The sequence below is a fragment of the Amblyomma mixtum genome, chromosome 5 (genome assembly GCF_055824585.1).
Source record: "Amblyomma mixtum isolate Tamu chromosome 5, ASM5582458v1, whole genome shotgun sequence".
Lineage (NCBI taxonomy): Eukaryota > Metazoa > Arthropoda > Arachnida > Ixodida > Ixodidae > Amblyomma > Amblyomma mixtum.
Genome location: NC_143016.1, coordinates 163770367 through 163775026, shown reverse-complemented (window position 1 = coordinate 163775026; position 4660 = coordinate 163770367). Strand labels below are relative to the sequence as shown.

At 43.4% G+C, this 4660-nt stretch overlaps 1 long non-coding RNA gene across 1 annotated transcript; it reads right to left on the bottom strand.

Moving 5' to 3' along the window:
- Window positions 1-1034: 1034 nt before the first annotated feature.
- On the bottom strand, window positions 1035-4153 carry LOC149344364 (uncharacterized). The gene is made up of 3 exons (XR_016282765.1): window positions 3982-4153; window positions 3087-3134; window positions 1035-1138 (listed from the first exon to the last, which is right to left on the bottom strand). It is a non-coding gene; the product is annotated as an uncharacterized LOC149344364 (long non-coding RNA).
- Window positions 4154-4660: the final 507 nt, after the last annotated feature.

The following is a 4660-nucleotide window of genomic DNA, read 5'->3' as shown; positions in this document are numbered from 1 at the left end:
TCAATTATCCTGGCTGGCAGGTGAACGACAGGTGCAACCAATGTGGCAACATAGACCACAATGACATACTTCCTCTGGCATCACATCGTCTCCATGCAGATATCTCCACACAAAAACGAAATTTTTGGTTTATTGTCCATAGTCCATGAATGCTTTAACGTGTTTTGTGTGTTCCATCATTTGTATAGTCTTCACACTTAAACATTTTAGAGAGCGCTGATATTTATATTTACCACAAAGCACGGTGAACCATTCTGTGCTGCCCCACACGCTGAATGATTACCGGCGTTTTCTGAATTAGGCACACACGGCGGAGCCCGTTTCAATGTGAGGTCAATCGTAAACTTCTGACTCCCAAGAATGAACGATACAACAACCTACAACTTCGGGCTGCAAAGAAAACAAAGCACACGGAAGACCAAAATTCTCATAGTAGCAAAGATCAAGATAAGAGTGCTTGTCAAGGAGAGGCTACGATACAGGCGTGTGACTAAATTTTCCTTGAGCTAAAATAGAAGGGAAACTTCGTCTGCTCAGGCTAGTCAGCCACGTGGAAGGAAGGAAAACCTCAATGACGGCATGAAATGAGACAAACACGAAGAAATTATATGATCATGGCAGGTGTCATTTCACTATTATACCTGTTTTCGAAAATTTATCTGCGCCTGTGTGTTCCAGGGATGACAACACATTACCTCGGCGTAACACATTTTTGACCAGAGGGTAGTCAAAGGCTCTTTAAAGTGATGCAAAGGATTGTGGAAAAGCAACCTGCAACAAGCTAAATACAGATGTTTCAGTCAGAGTGAAACAGGGCCAAGAGTCAAACTCCCCAGGTCAGAAATCAGCTTTTCATGTAATTATGTTTGCAACAACCCCTTCTGATCAGTATAAAATTGCAATACATGGCCGTGAAACTCTTTCAAAATTGTGAAATTCAGTGAAACAAGTTTACTGTAAATGTCCACAACTGAACTGCTATAGCCGACAATTATCATGCACTGAATGGTACAGAACCATTAGTCAGTGTCATCAAAAATGTAAGAAGCCATGGGTGTGATGCAAAAAGAATGCAGCGCCTTACTCAGGTAGGCTGTTGATACCTTTGCCGACTAACTGATGCTGAAATACTTGAGCACTGCCAATACAAAGCAATGCAGAGAGCTTTTAAGACGTGTTATGCACCACTTTTGAAGAAAAGTATAGCTGGAGATGACTGAATTGAATGAAGAAACGCAAGTGAAATTATTACAGCCATGAGTGCACACACCATCAGCAGCTGCCTTGATTGTCATATCCAGAACAGGTAGAGAAGCTTTTTTCTCTAGCAGCAGGGACAATCCAACTTTCATCAAATGTAACGAAGCACTGGAAGTCAAATGCAAATAAGAATAAAAAAATAGTGGCTAATGCTTGAAAAGCTGGGAGAATGTGCTGCCAGAGGAGAAAACAGGTTATAACAGCACTGGCGTCAGAACCATATTTGCTAGAAATTTATTCCAGGAGCTTGATGGAGAGATATTCTAATAATGACTTGTAGCACTGACAATCAAGATGTTTCACAAAACGATTAATACGTATAATAAGACTGATAACACCTGAACGAAGACATTGTGGAAGATGTGCCACCAACTCCAGAAAAGTACTTGACCTGGACACATTTACTTTCCCTACCTGAAGCAGATGCCTTCAGACACTGTATGCACAAAAGATGAAATGACAACAGAAAGTGGTGACCAGAATGGTGAGCTGCAACAAAAGGTGACATCCTCACCACAAGAACTCCCAGCTCACTCTCTTCTTTTCTAGTAGCCATCTACTTTTCCGATAAATGCTCCTCCCTTCAAGGACCTCACAAGCCCTCAGCTGTGGTCTCTTCCCAAGATGCTGAAACCTTTTCCATTGGAGGCTCACCGGAGCTAGTTTCGCACTTTACAAAATTATCATTGACTCTGCCTTGTGCATTGCAGGTCATACTGAGGTGAATACACACGGCCTTCCTCTCATTCTGTTTTGATGTGCGGTATGCCTGTCTTCATACAACATCCCTATTTTCTATACTGAAACACATTTGAGTTTTAATTTTTTTTTGCAGGGAAGGTGTCACTAAGTTACTGTGAAATTGTATTTTACCTCTGCTGGCTTTCTTGTGCATAGTGGTGTAAAGTGATTAACTGTTGCATGTCCGATGTTTAAGTGTATGTATTGACATTCTTTAGTATGTATGTATTGGTATGAATTTGGTACACTACTACATTTTTTACCACTACTGTAAGAGAATGTCATCACGGCATGCGCATTTAAGCTATACAAAACAAAAGACATCTATATTAGCTTGCACGTCACCAAACAAGAATGGCCTATGAATAACTGTAAATAAAGATAAGCAAACATTCCAAAGCACCAAAAGCCTTACTGTATGCTGAATTCGAGTAACAGCTCTACAACAGCCCAACAGATCCAAAATGTAGTGCTTATGCCTGGCCGTCTATGAACGCTCTGCCAGGTCTGGCACTGGATACATGCGGCCCCTCCACAGGAGCTAGAATCGGACAACTATTGGAGTTGTGCCTCAAAATGCTCAATTACAACATTCCTTTAATTTCAGTTACTTTATGCTATTGTTGCATGCACTCTATATGACAAGTACAGCATGGCACGTGTAAGGCTGTGCATGACAAGGGTAACCTAAGTGTCAAACACTCAGCTGGGGGTTTATTCGGGGTTTATTTAAAATAATGTCCTGGAAATACACTAGTTAAAGTGCACTGTGGCCATATATCAGTTGTTCATACACACAAAAATTGGATTCCTTAGAAAGGAGACTACCACACACACAAAATATAAAACTAAATATAGCCAAAGCAAGCAATCTTTGGTTGCAATAAATGTTACAGCTGCCAAACTGCCACAAACGACTGAAGCCAATCAAGAAAATCCGCAAAAGAAAAAAAGGACCCGGCAGTGAGAAGCTTTATTGCATATGGCTGTTTTTATACCCAGCAACAATGGCCCCAATGAATAGAAATTGTTTAAAAGGCTTTGCAGGCATCTAAGATTCATGAAATGATAAGTCTTGAAATCACCTCTGCTCAACCCTGTACTTGTGTTGCCGCAATTTGAGGTGTCATTTCCTGCAAGTAAAAAAGAAAAGCTGAGTACAGTTACTCGGTATCCGTAGCATTCATAACTGAGGCAATGTAATACTGTGAGAGCAGACATCGCAGAGAAACAAGCCACAGCCAGAGGAGATAGAGGGCACCCTGAAAATAACCTGCAGCACATCTCATTCTTTTAACAGAGCTACTCAAGGCTCACAGGTGACCTGTCTATCAATGAAATAATTTGTCTGCAGACCAAACTTGCTCCTCGCATAGAATCACTGCAAATAAAGGAAAAAAATTTAATCTAAGCTGCACTTTTCTGCAGCAATTTCAACAAGCAGCATCTGTTAGCACATAGACAATGTTAGTAACATGAATGTTTGGTGCTTACCACCTTGCAACTAATTCACGCACTTTGCGAGTACACACAAAACGTACACAAACTGGTCCAGTCAGTTGTGCTTTTTTCTTGCAGGTAAGCACTTAAGTCTGCTTATGTGGAGCAATGTGAAAGAATGTGTTTTGAGTAAAGGAAATGTTTTTTGAGAAAATGATACAGTAGCTCTCAGATCTACACATCTCGGTGAACACCGCAACCGCACCTTAAGGAAAAATGTAGCCTCAGAAAGCGTGCAGTTGAAGGTGCATATGTCATTGGCCCGAACCCCTGTCACAAGCTAGCATCCAACCTGACTACCATCCAATCCATTGTATTATTTCTTAACGCAGGAATAGCTCACTAAAGAGAAACGTGTTGCTTCTAGCAAGAGCGGTAATCTAATGTCGCTAGGGCAAATGCACTGCTCTTCTCCTTCCATCGGATCAGAAGTTAATCGCGATACACAGCCATGGTACAAAATATGAAGTTGCGACCAACCTTTCGCAACAAACAGTAGTAACTCAACCGCAGAATAATAGACGAGTCACATCGCAGTTCGCAGCAGCCTGTGACACGGCATCTCCCTCGCTTGTCCTATTTCTCCGCTTCTGAAGGAACGCCGAAGTGGAGGGCTTCAGAACAGAAGTTATTTTTTGCCAAAAGGAGATTGCAGGGCAAACTGCCTCAGTGAACAAAAAGCGTAAGCAAAGCGAAGGAGTCGCCCGATCGACTCACGGTGCGAGCAGCCATTTGCAAGCAAAACACGAGCACACCAGCAGCGGCGTTTCAATGTTGTCATGACAACGCCGGATGTGACGTTGCAGACAAGCAGCGCAACTAGCGGCCGATGCGTCTACGTACGCTGAAATGGAAATACGCGGCCGGGAGACCTCGCGTAGGGGCAGACGTACTGCCGCCGGCACTCTCTCTCGACTGCTGCATTTCACGCCGGAGCTGCGTATGTGCGCGAGCGTTCTCGGCGCGACGTGTGCCTCGATAATAGCGGGGAACGGCGGGCCCATGGGTGGGCCGAAGTTCGCCTGCCCGAGAAATAGAATCTCGCGCAGCGTGCCAGAGCGCTCGTTAAACACGTCCGTGCGCCGTGAGCGCTCTGGAAGCCACTGCGCCCTTTTTTAGAGGCTCGTTTTCTTCGCCTACTCTCGAGTTCTCCGCTTAT